Here is a 19,741-nt window from a genome sequence, read left to right as displayed (position 1 = left end):
AACAAACCAACATGTCTTTTAACTTCTCAGTCAAGCCTGCCCTAAATTGACATTTGAGCGCTGGTTCGTTCCAACCCGAGGGAACGCACCACTTGCGGAACTGCGTACAATAATCCTCCATGGGATGATTCCCCTGAGTGAGGGCCTTAAGATTGGATTCTGCCACAGAGGCTCGGTCTGGTTCATCATAAAGAACCCCTAACGCCTGGAAAAAGAATTAAGACAATGGGAATCCAGAGGCAAAGAAAAGGCTCATTCCTGGGGGTCCCCTTGAAGCAGGGAGATGATAATACCAACCCTCTGTGGATCAGGACCAGAGGAGTGAGGACGTAGTCGAAAATAAAGTTTACAGCTTTCCTTGAAAGCTAAAAAACTTTGGCAGTCACCCGTCCGAACTCCCCCCGTAATTTAATGTGTGATTCTACCTGAACGGTAGCGAGAGCAAGAATGGGGGGAGTTCGGACGGTCTCCTGAACCTGTAGTCTCTCCCCAAGTTCCTGTACTATTTGAGCAAGACCCTGCACATGTTCGGTGAGGCTCTGTAGAGGGTCCATGCTAAATTAAGGCCTGTGATTCTGTCACGAGGTAGAGTCATGGGTATAAAGATAGAGTGGAGGTGCACCCCCTGAGCTGCCACCCGGTCCCCTGCCTACTTGCACCCCCCTAGGTGACGGGGCGCAACTGGGCGACAGTCCCTGACCTGAGTAAGTGCAAGCAGAGAGATAGAGACAGCAGGGAAACGGACAGTCAATGAGAGGTAGCACTAGAGCGGACAGAGAGGTGGAACAAGCAAGGTACCACCAAAAATGGAAGGGCGAGGCGGGTCAACTAGCCGGGGTCAGTCCAGGAGGTCACGTCAGTACAAGAGAAGAGGCAAAGACAAAATCCAAAAGCAAGCCGAGGTCAAAATCCGAGAGGTAGCGTCAAGGTTCAGGGAGCAGGCAGAAGAGGTGTCAGGAAGCAAATCAAGGGTCAAATCCAAAGGTAAGCTAGATAACAATAATAATACACAGCTTAAGGGACCAAAATCACAGGCAACCGGTAGCCAGCAGGTTGCCTGTATTTATAGTGGGGAGTGAGGGTCATGTGACGTGGCCAGTGTCACATGACCGACAGACAATCAAGTCGAGCACCGAGTAATCAGCTCGGCGCTCAAGGCAGACCTAGGAACAGGGAACCCCCCAGCTAGCAAAAGCCACCCTGGGAACGAGGCTGAACACAGATCCTCACTCCCGACGCTAAGCAGCAGGTCTGCGGCTGATGGGAGACCGAGTGCACCTTCGGTGCCCCGTTACAGTACCCCCCCTTTTATGAGGGGCCACCAGACCCAAGCCCTTGGGTACAAATCTCCCAGGATGCTCATCATGAAACTGCAGCAGTTATTTCTGGTGAAAGCGTATAGGGGCGTATTTCAGTAAAAAAAGAAAAATATATATGCACTGCATTTCTGGTCAAAGCGTACAGTAGTCTATTTCAGTCCAACAAGAAAAATATATTCTTAGTTCACTTCTGCAATTATTTCTGTTGAAAGCGTATAGTAATGTATTTCAGTAAAAAAAGGAAAATAAATACTGTAGGAAGGGCCAAGGGTCCGTCGTTGACGGAAGGTATGTGTCACCAAGGTTCCTGGCCTCGGTGAAGTAAGAGCCGTTATTTTCAGGTGTCAGCGGCAGCTAATGCTGATTGACACTTTGTTATTTTAGTATGGCTGTATAAGCTGATCCGGGACGGCTCTTACTGGGAGTAGCCAAAGTACTGGGTGGGTGACTACGCCCCACGTTCTAGGCCGGGTCTTGACTGACCTATAAAAAACCCAGCCGGCAGTGTCAGCTGGGAGTGATTACCTCTCTCTGACAGAGGAGCTCTGCATTGGGATCTGAGGCTTGTTCCAGGCTTGGAGGGCTGAGACCCATGTGAGGGGAAACAGGCTACCCAAAGCCTTTTTATGGACTCTTTGAGGCAGAACTGCCAGCAGGGTGTGAACTAACACCAAAACCACAAGGTGACTTTTTGTGTTTAATATGACTTTTTGTTTATGAACTTGCCAAGAGTGTGAATAAACACTGAACTGTTTGATTTAGGAACTGGTTTGTGCCTCTATTCTGCATTCGCTTATCCTGCTTACCAGAGTGAATCCCCACAATACGCACTGCACTGTTGCAGTTATTTCTGGTGAAAGCGTATAGGGTTGTGTTTCAGTACAACAAGAAAAATATATTCTCAGTTCACGTCAGCAGTTATATGTGTTGAAAGCATGGCTGGGAGTCAGCAAGGTGGCAGCAGTGGGAGGTCGGGAGCCAAACATGCCCGGGGTAGACTACCTGCTTCGCAGCAGCCTACCTGTCCGGGAAGTAGTGGTGCAGAGGTAAAATCTTTATTGACGTATTTCGGTGGGAATTTTTTTTTATTCAGCGCTCAGCGCTGCAGTTATATGCGGTAAAATCTTTATTGACGTATTGCGGTCGAAAAACTAATTTTTGTTCTGCGTTCAGCTACATGAAATCTCCATGATGTCTCCGTGATAAATCTGCCCCGTGTGGCTTCTACATACTTTGAAAATAATCCAGAAATAAATAAAAATAATTCAGCGAAGTGAATAGATGCTGGATGACCGGGACGCTCCATGACCTTCCCAGGGGCTGCTCATTTTTGAGACGTCCGTATACTGCGTGGGGAATCCGAAGACCCTCTCCATCTCCGTTATATGCAGTAAAATCTTTTTTGACTTATTTCGGTGGAAAAATGAATCTTATTCAGCGTTCAGCGCTGTAGTAATATGCAGTAAAATCCTTTCTGATGTATTTCAGTGGTAAAATAAATTGTAATCGTCGTTCAGCGATGCAGTTATATGTGGTAAAATCTTTTGTAACGTATTTCGGTGGAAAAACTAATTTTATTTAGCATTCAGCACTGTAGTAATTAGTGTTGAGCGAGCATGCTCTGCCAAATACCAGTTCGGTTGAGTACCGCATGTGCTCGAACACAATGCTCGAGTCTCCTCCCCGCCGTCACTGCCGTCCTCCTCCACACACCTGGACCTCTGATCTGAACTTCTAAAAAAGGTATTTAAAACATTTGAAGACAGTGTTTAATAAAAAATATTAATTGAAATGGGGGGTGGGGGTGCGGGCACGGCACTTGTTAGTATTGCACATAAAACATGCCCCCATAAAAAAATGCCACAGGTAACCAGTGACATGTTTTGTGGGGGTATCTTTTATGTGCAATAATACATATCATCCAATACAGACATCCAAATTTCATGTTAGTGCAAAATCCATTTCATTGATAGTTGTCGTGCGACCGACAACTGCTTTTGGGGCCAGGCAGGGTCCCCTTTCTCAGGCCCAGAAATGCGCTTGTCGTTTCAATGACAACTATCAATAAAATGGGAGCATACAGCTGACTTTCTTTCCAATCAGGAAGCTGGGAGGTGGGTTATCAATCAGCAAGCTGGGCAGTATGTAATGACTCGCTTCCCGGCCTCCTGATTGGTCAGGAAGGCACGCTGCCTACAAAAAAGTAAATCCGGCTTCCTAGTCAATCACAAAGCGGATTGAAATCATGACTCGCCACCCCTCTTCTTGATTGGTCAGGAAAGTAGGTTGCCTCTGAAGCCGGTGTTCTTTCACTTGAACGCTGTCTTCACGGGAAAGCAGGAAAACAGGCGATGGGTCATGAACTGCTGCCCACGTGCATAGTGTATACTTTAACCAAAAAATTGCATTGAGGTCTATGGCCTACTCATGCTGCTGCCACCTCCAGACTTGGTCATTGTGCCACTCTGTGGCCTCCTCCTGATGCTGCTGCCACCTCCATACCCTGTCATTGGGCCACTCTGTGGTCTCCTCATGCTGCTGCCACCTCCAGACTCTTTCACTGTGCCACTCTGTGGCCTACTTATGCTGCTGCCAGCTGAAGACCCTTTCATTCGGCCACTCTGTGGTCTCCTCATGCTGCTTCCACCTCACCACTATGTCATAGGTCCACTCTGTGGACTTCTCAGTTTGTTCCCACACTTCCCCACTTCCTGACTGGTCCACTATTTTCGCTTTCGGCCTGGCTGACATCATCATTTATTTGACACTTCTTTTGATCTGTCAGAAGGAAGAAAAAATAAGACGCACAATGGATCCTGTCTATGTAGCAGCTGTAAGGCCTGTATGGTTCCATCAGAATTGGCTTATGATTTGGTAGCCAAAAGCAGGAGTGGGTAGAAAACACAGAAGACATGCAAATATTCGGTTCACGTGTCATCTCTGTTTTAGATCCAATCCTGTTTATTATGGCATTAGCAATACTGATGAATTACTGACCAAATGATGACCGAATTAAGGCAAATGCTCAACAGAGAGGATCTGTTTTCTGAGGGGTTATTGTTGTAACAGATCAGAGGAAGAGCAAAATAATCAGTGACGTCAACACAAACTTACTGCTGACACCCTCTCCACTCTGTCCGGGGGGCTCTACTTTTATAAGCATTTAATAGAACAGGTCCTGTAGACATCTATGTGGAATCAGCTGACGACGGTGTAAATGGAGTGCACTTCTTCTTGATGCTAACATTGATCTGTAAGGCTGAGTTGATACTTGAGTTATTTGGTCAGTTTTGGCCCCGTGACTGCCCAAATAAGTGAAGTGTGCAGAGATTCTAAGAGCGACACCTGTCATCTGCATGTCATACTGACTCACAGTATTGTTTCACTACCACAGCAGACTCCCTATGTGTGTTACTGCAAGGCACAGTGTTCTACACCACTATAAAGGCTCTCTGCAGCCAGGAAATAGCAGTTTTTAACGCGATTCACCGTGAATAAATTCGTATCGAAGCAAATTTTTCCCAAAAATTCAGCTAACTGGCCGAATCGAATTTTTTAAAAATACACTCATCTCTAGTTGTTAATATGTGATTAAAAATGTTTATGGATACGACTATAAAGTGTAACTGGCCTTTAATTTGATTTGGATTATTTATGCAATATACTATATTTGGCTCATGCACACAACTGTTCCGCAAAACACGGATCAGAAAAAAATACGAATGACGTCCGTGTGCATTCCGTATTTTGCGGAATGGAACAGCTGGCCCCTAATAGAACAGTACTATCGTAATGCGGAAAATAATAGGGCATGTTCTATATTTTTGTGGAACAGACATACGACAATGGAATGCACATGGAATAACTTCCGTTTTTTTGCAGACCCATTTAAATGAATGGTTCCGCATACGTTCCGCCAAAAAAAAAAACAATTAAATGGAATGGACACAAAAAAAAATACGTTTGTGTGCATAAGCCTTAATTTTGTACTTTTTGCCTCTGAATTTGTATTTTGGCAGTGAGATGCTATGGAAAACGCTCGACACTCACTGCTGCTGTCCTCACTGCCTCCCTCATATGTAGCTGAATCTGGCTATATATATATATGCATATATATATATATGTATATATACACAGTAAATATATATATATATATATATATATATATATATATATATATAGCTCTGTATGGCTGGGCTGACAGGATCCAGGAGATACTATCCAGGATATTGCTGCCGGCTCTCCTGCATTTCCCAGCAGCTTGTTAGTTATTCTGTTAGTTATTCTCTCTCTCTCTCTCTCTATATATATATATATATACAGTACCAGTGTATATACATATATGGTCAGTTTAAGTTATATAGAACGGGGGCAGTGGTGGCAGCAGAGCCCGAGACTTTACAGTTTTGTAATAAAAAACTACAGCATAATAAAGTACAAAATTAACAATTAAAGTATATTGCAACAATAATCAGAATCCCTTGCCCTACATATTTTATAAAAAATATATAATAAATGACGGTTGCACTTTAAGAGCACTAGTGGTCAATTCTACAAATGTAAATAATTCTTCTAGTATCCAGAGCCCACTTTCTCTAATTTTGCCTAGATTGCACTCTCACAGAACATATTTTAATTATATATAAGGTATATAAAAGTAAAATAATACAGGTGTGACAATAAACCATGTTCTCACCTCTTCTCCAGGCTGTCAGTCCTCTCAGTGCTGTAGACGTTCCTCTCATCCATCCCTCACCTGACAAGTAGGACAGGGCCGTGTAGCAGGGAGGGGACATTATAATGAGTATCATGAAGACGGTGAGTCACGGTGTTCATTAAAAAATAGTTTATTGCAAGATTGCGTTTCACATGAGGTCAAATACACAGAAGGATAATGTATATCCATACAGTAGTAATATATAAGCAACACAGGAAATATCCAGGATCACTGTCTCTGGGTATTCGACATGTATAATATGGAGGATGTGCCTAAAAACCAGATTGGAGAGTCTATGAAGAACCAGACACCTGACAAATTCGACCTGCTGTGTGCTGTAGGTGCCATGTGTCATCCATAGATGATTGCTGATATAGGCATGCATTAGAATAATTAGGTGTTTATGTCTTTGTTAGTCAATACATTGTAATGCATAACTATCCATTAAAGTGCCCGAGTGACAGATATACAGTATACTAGTTTAATAGCCCAGAGTGGTATTACCATTCCTACACCCTGCAACTGTCTCTAATGGTCTAACCATAATGTCATCTGTGCAGCTCCTCTTACACTGTGCATCACCATATTTTCCCCCCTATAAGACGCACCAGCCCATAAGACGCACCTAGGTTTTTGGGGAGGAAAATAAGAAACAAAATATTTTTAACCAAAAGGTGTGCTTTTGGTGGGTTTGGAACAAATGGTGGTCTGTGGATGACAGACACTGTTATGGGGGGATCTGTGGATGACGGACACTGTTATGGGGGGATCTGTGGATGATGGACACTGTTATGGGGGGATCTGTGGATGACGGACACTGTTATGGGGAGATCTGTGGATGACGGACACTTATGGGGGGATCTGTGGATGACGGACACTTATGGGGGGATCTGTGGATGACGGACACTGTTACGGGGGGGGGGTCTGTGGCTGGCAGACACTGTTACAAGGGGGGATCTGTGGCTGGCACTGTTATATATGTGCCATCCACAGAATCCCCCCCCAGCCCATAACAGTGCCATCCACAGACCCCCCCAACCCATAACAGTGCCATCCACAGACCCCCACCCCTTAACTGTGCCATCCACAGATTCCGTGTGTACCGCGCCCCCCCCCCCGCCGCCACCGCCCCCCCAGTATACAAATATAAATTTATTAAACATGCCCCCCTCACTCCTAATAGTACCGTATATCCTAATTGCTTCTGTATAATGCCGGCAGGCGGGCCGGGCGGCCGGCGCGTCACTCACTGACGTCACTGGCCTGCGCCGCCTGCTTCATTCATAAAGTAGGCGGCGCAGGCACGTGACATCAGGGAGTTACGATGCCGCCCGCCCGGCCTGCCTGCCGGCATTATCCAGAAGCAGTTAGGATATACGGTACTGTTAGGAGTGAGGGGGGCATGTTTAATAACTTTTAATTGAATAATACATTTTATATTTGTGCAGCACTGGAGCGGCGGGGCGGGGCTATAGTACAGTGACTGCACCGCCCTGCCGCAATTGCCGACCCCCAGCTCCTCCTCCCAGTCCCTTCTCCGCTCGCACATTGCAGCCAGCGATGTTAAACTGGTCAGCATTCGCCCCATAAGACGCAGGGGCATTTTCCTCCCATTTTTTTATGGGGCGAAAAATACGGTAATTGTTCTGATATGTAACTGTTATTTGTTGTATTACATGTTATATGCCTGGTTCACCAGCAGTCTATTCTCCCCCTTTTGGGAAGAAGTGGGCCAGTCCTGTTTCCTACCAAGGGAGGGGTTGCAGGAAGTTTTCAGTCATTCTTAGTCTAGTCTAGAGTTGGAAGGACATGAGAATCACCCTGTCTCCTGACAAATTTATCTACAGAGTGTCACGCTAAAGGTACCAGACCAGCCCTAAAGTCCAGCCACCAGACTAAACCCGAGTCTAGCACAGCAGAGAGATAAAACAGAATATTTAAAGAGGACCTTTCACTACTCTACAAACGAAAAACTAACTATACCTGTGGGCAGAGCGGCGCCCAGGGGTCCCCCTGCACTTACTAGTAAGTCTGGGCGCCGCTCCGTTCGCCCGGTATAGGCTCCGGTGTCTCAGCTCCGTCTGACTGATTTCTTGTAGGAGGCGTGTCCCTTGCTGCACTGCTGGCCAATCGCAGCGCACAGCTCATAGCCTGGCTATGAGCTGTGCGCTGCGATTGGCCAGCAGTGCAGCAAGGGACACGCCTCCTACAAGAAATCAGTCAGAGGGAGCGCAGACACCGGAGCCTATACCGGGCGAACGGAGCGGCGCCCAGACTTACTAGTAAGTGCAGGGGGACCCCTGGGCGCCGCTCTGCCCACAGGTATAGTTAGTTTTTCATTTGTAGAGTAGTGAAAGGTCCTCTTTAAGTTTGCCAGCCAGTTTATGCCAAAACCTGCTGGAACCAAGAGAAGCACCACTTCTTGTACGGATGCAAGTTGATTCAAGTAAAGCTGTTGAACTTTATAAAAGTCTGGTCTTGATCATTTCTCCACCTCCACCATTACTCTCTCCTTTATTACTTCGGTGCCTAACCCTGGGGAGTGACGGTATCCAGGTAGGAGCACCGTGACACACACAGAAAACTATTGAGGCCGCATCACACCACTAGGCATTACGATAAACCTGGGACACGATCGGCCCTGGGGGCAGGAAGATTTGCAGAGACCTGGTCCGCAGGGGCAACATGTGAGGCACGGTGGGCCGGCGAGGGTAGTAGTTGATTTACTCACTGTTAGCAGAGCCTCCCGGGGCCGGCGTTCAGTGAAGAGGACAGCAACCGTTCCTTCGGGGCACTCTCTGTTGTCCAGGGATTCCCGCCAGATGGTAGTTGAAGTGCCGTTAGTGGAATGGGTTTTTGTTACGGTCCCTTGGAGGCAGGGTCCCTGGTGTATGTGATGCCAGCACCGTAAGGTGCAAAAGAAGGTGGTAGACAGGATGAGGAGTCAATTGTTGTAAACAACAGAACTTTTACTTGATCAGTTGTCTCAGGGCAGTCAGTACAGTTCATTTAGATAGCAAAAGTAATAATCCAAATATTAACTCAATTGTAATTTGGCAATTGTAATTTGAGGAGTTTCCTTCTCTCTCTTTATCTGTCTATACTTTGTCCACACTCTAGCACTCAGGTATTGGATTAGCAATCCCCAGGGGGGCTCCCTAACGGCAGGCAAGAACCTTCTGCTCCATTATAAGGATATAGCATGCTGCCATATATAAGGATATACATACACTACAAACACTCTATTAACAAAACTAGCACCATGCATACATACATACAAATAATGACATTACACACGTCCATATAGCCAGACATATGTTGTGAATACTCCCAACATTGCACCCTCTCAATCTATGACCAGGTATTTCGATAGTGTGAATACAAGTGCATCTCAATAAATAAGATTATCATCAAAAAGTTAATTTATTTCAGTAATTCAATTCAAAAAGTGAAACTCCTACATTCTATAGATTCATTACACACAGAGTGATCTATTTAACGCCTTTATTTCTTTTAATGTTAATGATTTTGGCTTACAGCTAATGAAAACCCAAAAGTCAGTATCTTCGAAAATTACAATATTAAATACAGGGCCGTCTTTAATATTGATTGGACCCTGGCAAAGAATTTTCTTGGGCCCCCTGGATCCCGCCTTCCCACACCCTAGCATGCAATCATGTCCTCCACCACAACTTACACACACAAACAAAATCCACACACCTTGTAGAGTAGTAAACTTGAATAATAAGTCCTTAGCTTGACCTATTTACCAACTTTAGCTCCCTCCCACTTCTCGAACCACCGAGCACCCTTACTCACATAAAACAATATATATATATATATATATATATATATATATATACAGTACAGACCAAAAGTTTGGACACACCTTCTCATTCAAAGAGTTTTTTTTAGGCCTCATGCACACGACCGTTTTTTTTAAGGTCCGCAAAAACGGGGTCCGTAGGTCTGTGATCCGTGACCGTTTTTTCGTCCGTGGGTCTTCCTTGATTTTTGGAGGATCCACGGACATGAAAAATGAAAAAAAAAATCTAAGTCAAGTTTGCCATAGAAATGATAGGAAAAAACGGACACGGATCACGGACACGGATCATGGACGCGGATGACAATCTTGTGTGCATCCGTGTTTTTTCACGGACCCATTGACTTGAATGGGTCCGTGAACCGTTGGCCGTGAAAAAAATAGGACAGGTCATATTTTTTTCACGGCCAGGAAAAACGGATCACGGATGCGGCTGCCAAACGGTGCATTTTCCGATTTTTTTCACTGACCCATTGAAAGTCAATGGGTCCGTGAAAAAAAACGGAAAACGGCACAACGGCCACGGATGCACACAACGGTCGTGTGCATGAGGCCTAATTTTCAAGACTATGAAAATTGTAGATTCACACTGAAGGCATCAAAACTATGAATTAACACATGTGGAATTATATACATAACAAAAAAGTGTGAAACAACTGAAAATATGTCATATTCTAAGTTCTTCAAAGTAGCCACCTTTTGCTTTGATTACTGCTTTGCACACTCTTGGCATTCTCTTGATGAGCTTCAAGAGGTAGTCACCTGAAATGGTCTTCCAACAGTCTTGAAGGAGTTCCCAGAGATGCTTAGCACTTGTTGGCCCTTTTGCCTTCACTCTGCGGTCCAGCTCACCCCAAACCATCTCGATTGGGTTCAGGTCTGGTGACTGTGGAGGCCAGGTCATCTGGCGCAGCACCCCATCACTCTCCTTCATGGTCAAATAGCCCTTACACAGCCTGGAGGTGTGTTTGGGGTCATTGTCCTGTTGAAAAATAAATGATGGTCCAACTAAACGCAAACCGGATGGAATAGCATGCCGCTGCAAGATGCTGTGGTAGCCATGCTGGTTCAGTATGCCTTCAATTTTGAATAAATCCCCAACAGTGTCACCAGCAAAGCATCCCCACACCATCACACCTCCTCCTCCATGCTTGATGGTGGGAACCAGGCATGTAGAGTCCATCCGTTCACCTTTTCTGCGTTGCACAAAGACACTGTGGTTGGAACCAAAGATCTCAAATCTGGACTCATCAGACCAAAGCACATATTTCCACTGGTCTAATGTCCATTCCTTGTGTTCTTTAGCCCAAACAAGTCTCTTCTGCTTGTTGCCTGTTCTTAGCAGTGGTTTCCTAGCAGATATTCTACCATGAAGGCCTGATTCACACAATCTCCTCTTAACAGTTGTTCTAGAGATGTGTCTTCTGCATTGACCTGGTCTCTAATCTGAGCTGCTGTTAACCTGCGATTTCTGAGGCTGGTGACTTGGATGAACTTATCTTCCGCAGCAGAGGTGACTCTTGGTCTTCCTTTCCTGGGGCGGTCCACATGTGAGCCAGTTTCTTTGTAGCGCTTGATGGTTTTTGTGACTGCACTTGGGGACACTTTCAAAGTTTTCCCAATTTTTCGGACTGACTGACCTTCATTTCTTAAAGTAATGATGGCCACTCGTTTTTCTTTACTTAGCTGCTTTTTTCTTGCCATAATACAAATTCTAACAGTCTATTTGGTAGGACTATCAGCTGTGTATCCACCTGACTTCTCCACAACGCAATTGATGGTCCTAACCCCATTTATATGGCAAGAAATCCCACTTATTAAACCTGACAGGGCACACCTGTGAAGTTAAAACCATTTCAGGTGACTACCTCTTGAAGCTTATCAAGAGAATGCCAAGAGTGTGCAAAGCAGTAATCAAAGCAAAAGGTGGCTACTTTGAAGAACCTAGAATATGACATATTTTCAGTTGTTTCACACTTTTTTGTTATGTATATAATTCCAAATGTGTTTATTCACATTTTTGATGCCTTCAGTGTGAATCTACAATTTTCATAGTCATGAAAATAAAGAAAACTCTTTGAATGAGAAGGTGTGTCCAAACTTTTGCTCTGTACTGTATATACATAATATAGCTTACAGAGAATTACTATAAAAAACGTAGGCCTCTTTCACACGGGCGTCATGTTTTTTGGCCGGATGCGTTCAGGATGCGTTCAGTGAAAAGCTTGCGATTTTTCTAGCGAGTGCTGTAATTTTACTATGCGATTGCGTCGCGTTTCACTCGCGTGTGGCATGCGTTTTTTCACGCGCGTGAAAAAAACCTGATCCATCCACTAGATTCACCTGTAATGCAAAGACAATATAAATAGCCCCAGCATGCAGTGTTTTGTTGGACAGCTCCATTTTTTGTGGTGGAGTGGTTTTTGTGTGGTTGACGTGTGTCTTTGTTATTGGATTATCCTTTGCAGGATGTCCACTTTCACCCTGTCATCAACTGACCATGTCTTTTTGCACTGGCTGGTGTCCCGTTGTTTTGGGGAGCAGCCAGAAATGATTGAGGAGGAGCCGCGGAAGAAGCGTATGTGGGTGCATCCTATACTTTCGCAGAGGCCCAGCAAAGGACTCTTTTTTGGCTTGTACGCTGAGCTCCGTGCGCACCCTCCAAAGTTCTTCAATTATAGGCCAAAAATCCAATACATGAATGTGTGTTTACAGATTGTGAATAAAAACTTTAAAATGTATGGATCTTTTGTGGCTAATGATGTTTTCCACAAATCATAAATCTATATTGTATTGTGTTTGTGCCAAATAAACACCAAAGTTAACAATTATAAACTTGAAAAATAAACGTGTTTTATTGCACACTATATTCCAGTATACTGTGGCTTTTCAAAAAAAAATAAACAGGGAACAAATATAAATTATAAATTTACATAACGTCTTGATGGCGACGAGGCTCCCTGATAATGAGGGGTAGAAATTTGTTGCTGTGAATGAGGCCCCTCCGGGCCCAGGTTGAGTGGACGATGGGCCCTGATATTGGGGTCCAGTAAATTGTGTCTGGGAAGGGGGCCCAGAGTATTGGCTTGGGCCAGGTTGGCTGGATGATGGGCCCTGATATTGTGGTCCATGAAATTGTGTCTGGGAAGGGGGTCCAGAGTATTGGCTTGGGCCAGGTTGGCTGGACGATGGGCCCTGCTGACTGTAACAGGGTTCCCCCTGAAACTGTGGCACTTATGGGGCAATTGGTGGGCCATAGGGATCCCTTTGGAGCTGAAATTGTTGGGGGCCCTGTGAGGGCTGACTACCTGCGGGGTGGTGGGGGCTAAATATGTTGCCATGACAGCGCAGGCTTTCCAGCGCGTCAAACATTTCTAATGCAGTTCTGGTTCGCAGTAGTCGTTCTGGAGGTAGCTGACGCATAAAATTGGCCAGACTACGGGCAAACATGTCGTGATGATCCTCCTGCCGTGCTCTAGATAAATAATCTAGAACTTGCAAATTGATGTTAGACTCGGCAGGAGGCATTGCCCGTCGTCTGGCCCTGCTGGGTAGAGCCAGAGGGGAGGTGGGGGACTCACCACCAGATGCTGCCGGAGGCCTTGATGGTGCTGTGCTTGGTCCAGCTCCACTTTCAGGCTGGGCTGATGTGGTGTCCTCCTCACATGCACCTGATTGGTGTGGGCCCGACTCATCAGCTTCCTCCTCTAGGTTGTCTTCAGTTCTAAAAACAGTAGAAAATGCATAAACATATGTTGAAATTTCAATACTTTAGTTACATTATAAGTACAGATTTAGCAGGAATAACACACACACTCTTTAACTTGAATGTCTATAATAATCATGTTATCTTTAAGCAAAATGCAGCGATAAGCTATTGCATAATGCATTTATAAGCATTTAGTTAGCATCACATGTCACATAAAGCATGTGTATTACCCTGCTAAATCTGTAACCTATATGTCCATACCATAAATACTACTCAGATTACCATTTCCGTATGACTATAAAATGAACTTACGGACGCAGCTCCATAACATCGCGCAGGAACATCAGCTGCTCCCTGAAAAGATAGGGCCTTTTCTTGGGGGGACCAGCCACGCTCCGCCCACGATGTTTCATCTCTTTGCGGAACTGGTCCCTGCAGCTCCGCCAACGATTCTTGACCTCCTCAACTGGTAATACAAAGACATGAAAGGAACAGGTATCAATATCTACATCTATTCATAAAAAATAGTCAATTAACGCCTATATACTAGGAACAATAACGTATAACTACGTCTATATACTAGGAACAATAACGTATAACTACGTCTATATACTAGGAACAATAACGTATAACTACGTCTATATACTAGGGAGTACTGAAAGGCTCAAACATGGTATACATTGTGTACCTACTTAAATTCCTTCTACTTGGGCCTTGTGTCTTCTCCCAGATTGGGGCAAAAAGTTCCTGGGTAATTTCCGTCCAGGCAGCATCCTTTTTGTAGCGGTCCTGGTACTCGGCAGCCCGAAGATCCCAGATGCAGGGCCTCTCCTGCACCAGGACAATCAGTTTTTCAACGTCAATGACGTGTGGTGATTTGGGCATTTTTTCACTCCGCAAGGGCTGGAAAAGTTTGGCAGCAAACGTTCTCCCTCTTCTCAGACACCAAACTGACGCAGATAGACGCTAAAAAACGCCTACTTCCTGTCTTTAAATTCTGAAGTGTTGCTTAGTTACAAGCGTGAAAAACGCGACGCAACGCATGGTATCCGGATTTACTGCGTTTTTCTGCCAGCCCCATTCACTTCTATGGGGCCTGCGTCGCGTGAAAAACGCACAATATAGAGCATGCTGCAATTTTTACTCAACGCACAAGTGATGCGTGAAAATCACCACTCATGTGCACAGCCCCATAGAAATGAATGGGTCAGGATTCAGTGCGGGTGCCACGGGTTCACTTCACGCTTCGCATCCGCACGGAAAAATCGCCCGTGTGAAAGGGGCCTTACAGTTCTGAAGACTCCAGCAGGCTCAGGATCAGTGCTCTGGGCAGTTGGGCCCAGGGCTGGAAGTGGGCACCGCTCTGCAGTTCAGGAAGGAGACCGGGGCTTGGCTCACCCTAAGCTTGCAGTGCCTCCGCATGACGTCACGGCGTACGCAAAGGGCAGGGGAGGTCGGGAGAAGGAGCAAGCAAGTACCATATTTTTCGCCTCCTAAGACCCACCTAGGTTTTAGAGGAGGAAAATAACAAATAATAGTTTTCATTACAACTCAGATCAGACCTCCAATCAGACTCCCAATATAAATTAGACTTCAGCTCCAATCAGATCCCCATTGTTAATAAGACCCAGCCATATGTAATCAGCCCCCAGCCATATGTAATCAGCCCCCAGCCATATATAATCAGCCCCCAGCCATAATTCAGCCCCCATCCATAATGCAGCCCCCAGCCATAATTCCCCTCCCAGCCATATATAATCAGCCCCCAGCCATAATTCAGCCCCCAGCCATATATAATCAGCCCCCAGCCATAATGCAGCAGCCCCCAGCCTCAGATCACAAAAAAAAATAAAGCACTTACCTTTCCTGCTCCTGGACGCCGCCACTCCTCACCGCCCGCGATCTTCTTCCTCCTGCTGTCGGCTGTGCTCTGTGAACTGGCGCACACAGCGTGAGGTCATAGAGCGCCCTCAAGCTGTGTGCAGCCTTCACAGCCGACAGCAGAGGACCAGGAAGTGGTGAGTACAGAGCTTTCACCGCTTCCTGGTCCTCCGGTACTAATGAGCGCTTCCATAATGGAAGCGCTCATTAGTATTTGCCCCATAAGACGCATGGGCATTTTCCCTCCGACTTTGGGGGGAAAAAAGTGCGTCTTATGGGGAAGTGGCCAGTGTGGCTCAAGAGGCAGCTGCCTTGGGCCCCCCAGGAGCAACTGGACCCGGGGCAGCTGCCCCTTTTGCCCCGCGTTAAAGACGTCCCTAAATACATAAAGGGAATCAACAAGGTAAAAGAGGAAAGAATATTTAAAAGAAGAAAAACTGCTACAAGAGGACATAATTTTAAATTAGAGGGGCAAAGGTTTAAAAGTAATATCAGGGAGTATTACTTTACTGAGAGAGTAGTGGATGCATGGAATAGACTTCCTGCAGAAGTGGCAGCTGCAAATACAGTGAAGGAGTTTAAGCATGCATGGGATAGGCATAAGGCCATCCTTCATATAAGATAGGGCCAGGGGCTATCCATAGTATTTAGTATATTGGGCAGACTAGATGGGCCAAATGGTTCTTATCTGCCGACACATTCTATGTTTCTGATTATATAAGACCAAATGTTGGCCTCCTGAACTGTATGTCCAGTATATGCCCTCAATACTTGGTCGGGGCTTCTTCTGCATAAATTTAACTGCATCAATGCAGTGTGGCATGGAGGCGATCAGCCTCCGGCACTACTGACGCGTTATGGAAGCCGAGATTGCTTTGATATCGGACTTCAGCTCATCTGCATTGTTGGATCTGGTGTCCCTCATCTTCCTCTTGACAATACCCCATAGATTCTCTATTGGGGTTCAGATCAGGCAAGTTTGCTGGGTAATCAAGCACAGTGATACCATGGTTATTAAACTAGGTATTGGTACTTTTGGCAGTGTGAGCAGCTTGTCAGCAGAGGGAAGCATGAAATACTCTAAAATTCCCTGACAGACTTTGGAATTGATATATAACAGTGGACCAATACCAGCAGATGATATGGCTCCCCAAACCATCACTGACTGTGAAAACTTCACACAGGACCTCAAGCAACTTGGATTGTGTGCCTCTCGACTCTTCCTCCAGACTCTGGGAGCTTGATTTCCAAATGAAACACAACATTTACTTTTATCTGAAAGCAGGACTTTGGACCACTAAGCAACAGTCCAGTCCTATTTCTCCTTAGCCTAGGTAAGATGCTTCTGAAGTTGCCTCTGGATCATGAATGGCTTGACACAAGGAATTTGACACTTGTTGCCCATGTCCTGGATACGTCTGTGTGTGGTGGATCTTGGAGCACTGACTCCAGGCGCAGTCAACTCCTTGTGAATCTCCCCCAAATTCTTGAATGGTCTACTTGTCACTTGTGTATCTTTTTCTACCACACTTTTTCCTTCCACTCAATATGCTTGAATACAGCACTCTGTGAACAGTTTCTTTAGCAATTACCTTTTGTGGCTTCCCCTCCTTGTGGAGGGTGTCAGTGACTATCTTCTGGACAACTTTAAAGACAGCAGTCTTCCCCATGATTGTGTAACCTACTGAACCAGACTGAGTGACCATTAAAGACTTAGTCTACTTTCACACTCTGGTTTTGGCTTTCCGTTTGTAAGATATGTTCAGGGCTCTCACAAGTGGACCAAAATGGATCAGTTTGCATTCTAATGCATTCTGAAAGGAAAAGGATCCGCTCAGAATGCATCAGTTCAGTCTCCATTCCGCTTCGGAGATGGGCACCAAAACGCTGCTTGCCAAACGGATCCGTCCTGGCACACAATGTAAGTCAATGGGGACAGATCCGTTTTCACTGACACAATCTGGTACAATAGAAAATGGATCCGTCCTCCATTGACTTTCAATGGTGTTTAAGACGGATCCGTCCTGGCTATGTTAAAGATAATACAAACTGATCCGTTCTGAAAGGATGCAGATGGTTGTATTATCTGAATGGATCCGCACAAAACGCGAGTGTGAAAGTAGCCTTAGCGAAAAATTGCAGGTGTTTTATGTTGATTAGCTGATTAGGCCTCGGTCACACTTTAGTGTTTGGTCAGTGATTTCCATCAGTGATTTGTGAGCCAAAACCAGGTGTGGGTCAAAACCACAGAACAGGTGCAGATTTTTCCATTACCACTTGTCTCTGGGTAGGCTTCACTTCTGGTTTTGGCTCGCAAATCACTGATGGAAATCACTGACCAAACAATGACGTGTGAACAAGGCCTATGAATGTGACACCATGAGTCTTCAATGAGCAGGACCGTGGTACGGTTACACGGACGCCAAATTATGCAGTGGGTCCGGATATGGGTATAGAGGTCTATAGTTTTTATTCAATACGCCAATTGAAGCGTGCGCAGGGTACAGTCTCAGGGCCCTTTAAGGTGTTGTAACTCATGTACCAGGTTAGGAATGCCAGAGTGGTGTAATGTCTCTGTGTGGTAATGGCAATAGTGTCAACGGTGTCTTCTACCTTGGTACGGCTGGACTCCTGGATCCTGGCTCACTTGCAATAAAATGAGTGTGTTGCTAGTAGGAGTAATTGAGGTATTTGCAGCAATAATTGAGATCCAGACTTGGAATATACACTCACCTAAAGAATTATTAGGAACACCTGTTCTATTTCTCATTATTGCGATTATCTAGTCAACCAATCACATGGCATTTGCTTCAATGCATGTAGGGTTGTGGTCCTGGTCAAGACAATCTCCTGAACTCCAAACTGAGTGTCAGAATGGGAAAGAAAGGTGGGCTACAACAGCAGAAGACCCCACCGGGTACCACTCATCTCCACTACAAATAGGAAAAAGAGGCTACAATTTGCACGAGCTCACCAAAATTGGACTGTTGAAGACTGGAAAAATGTTGCCTGGTCTGATGAGTCTCGATTTCTGTTGAGACATTCAAATGGTAGAGTCCGAATTTGGCATAAACAGAATGAGAACATGTATCCATCATGCCTTGTTACCACTGTGCAGGCTGGTGGTGGTGGTGTAATTGTGTGGGGAATGTTTTCTGGTCACACTTTAGGCCCCCTAGCACCAATTGGCCATCGTTTAAATGCCACGGGCTACCTGAGCAATGTTTCTGACCGTGTCCATCCCTTCATGACCACCATGTACCCATCCTCTGATGGCTACTTCCAGCAGGATAATGCACCATGTCACAAAGCTAGAATCATTTCAAATTGGTTTCTTGAACATGACAATGAGTTGACTGCACTAAAATGGCCCCCACAGTCACCAGATCTGAACCTAATAGAGCATCTTTGGGATGTGGTGGAACGGGAGCTTCGTGCCCTGAATGTGCATCCCTCAAATCTCCATCAACTGCAAGATGCTATCCTATCAATATGGGCCAACATTTCTAAAGAATGCTATCAGCACCTTGTTGAATCAATGCCACGTAGAATTAAGGCAGTTCTGAAGGCAAAAGGGGTCCAACACCGTATTAGTATGGTGTTCCTAATAATTCTTTAGGTGAGTGTAGTTCAAACTGGTCTTTACTTGATGCAGCTTTAATCCATGCGAGATACAGCATTAGTCTGAAGTCCCAGCAGGTATTGGCAATGTAAGGAATCTAAATCTTCTGCTTCTATCATGTGCCTGGAGCTATTTACAGGATAAGTCATCTGCTTGTGGCTCTGTAATGTGGCAGGAATTAATATCTTCTGCTGTATGGGGACTGACTAGCTGAGGAGGAATTTGGCTTCTCCTGGTATCTGGATGGTACTCACAGTTGTGCTCACAGGGTATGTGTCATGCCCTGCTCAGGTTATGTGCGGAGGTCTGCCAGGTTAGCAGCACGTGTATAGCCTTTTCTTTTTGTTTTGGAGTTGAGCTGTATCCGCCTCCCTTCAGGTGCACTGGGTGGGGTCGTTGGTATGAGTTTAAATTACGCCCACTCCCAGTGTCCTGTGTGGGTTATAGCTTCTGTCTTGCTCAGAGGAAGAAAGGAAGGATTTGCTGTTCCTGCTCAGTACAAGATAAGTTGTTTTTTGTTTTTCTTGTGGTTGTCTGTCTAGGCTGTTAGAGAGACGCCTGCCCTCTCCAGGTCCTGAGGGAGCAGGCTGCCTCTTTCCCCCTTTCACCATCTTAGGGATTTTAGGAAATCTTCAACCTAGGCACGGGGACACGTTATTCCCACCATTAG

The 19,741-nt window shown here is 45.4% G+C and overlaps 1 protein-coding gene and 1 long non-coding RNA gene across 4 annotated transcripts in view; one reads left to right on the top strand and one right to left on the bottom strand.

Moving 5' to 3' along the window:
* Positions 1–6,058, bottom strand: part of FADS6 (fatty acid desaturase 6) — a 32,168-nt gene extending 26,110 nt beyond the window's left edge. For 2 of the 3 annotated variants that reach the window (XM_044300077.1, XM_044300076.1), the window contains exon 1: positions 6,016–6,034. The gene's annotated coding sequence lies outside the window, so the exon portion shown is untranslated. Of the gene's footprint in view, positions 1–6,015 lie in introns of all 3 variants that reach the window. The other variant, XM_044300078.1, reaches the window with a different exon arrangement.
* Positions 6,030–19,741, top strand: part of LOC122942449 — a 60,055-nt gene continuing 46,343 nt past the window's right edge. The window contains exon 1 of the long non-coding RNA XR_006390555.1: positions 6,030–6,137. This is a non-coding gene — a long non-coding RNA (uncharacterized LOC122942449). The remainder of the gene's footprint in view (positions 6,138–19,741) is intronic.

The sequence above is a fragment of the Bufo gargarizans genome, chromosome 6 (assembly GCF_014858855.1).
Source record: "Bufo gargarizans isolate SCDJY-AF-19 chromosome 6, ASM1485885v1, whole genome shotgun sequence".
Taxonomy (NCBI): Eukaryota; Metazoa; Chordata; class Amphibia; order Anura; family Bufonidae; genus Bufo; species Bufo gargarizans.
Note: the sequence above shows the minus strand (reverse complement) of the source record. Positions and strands in the feature narration are given on the sequence as shown.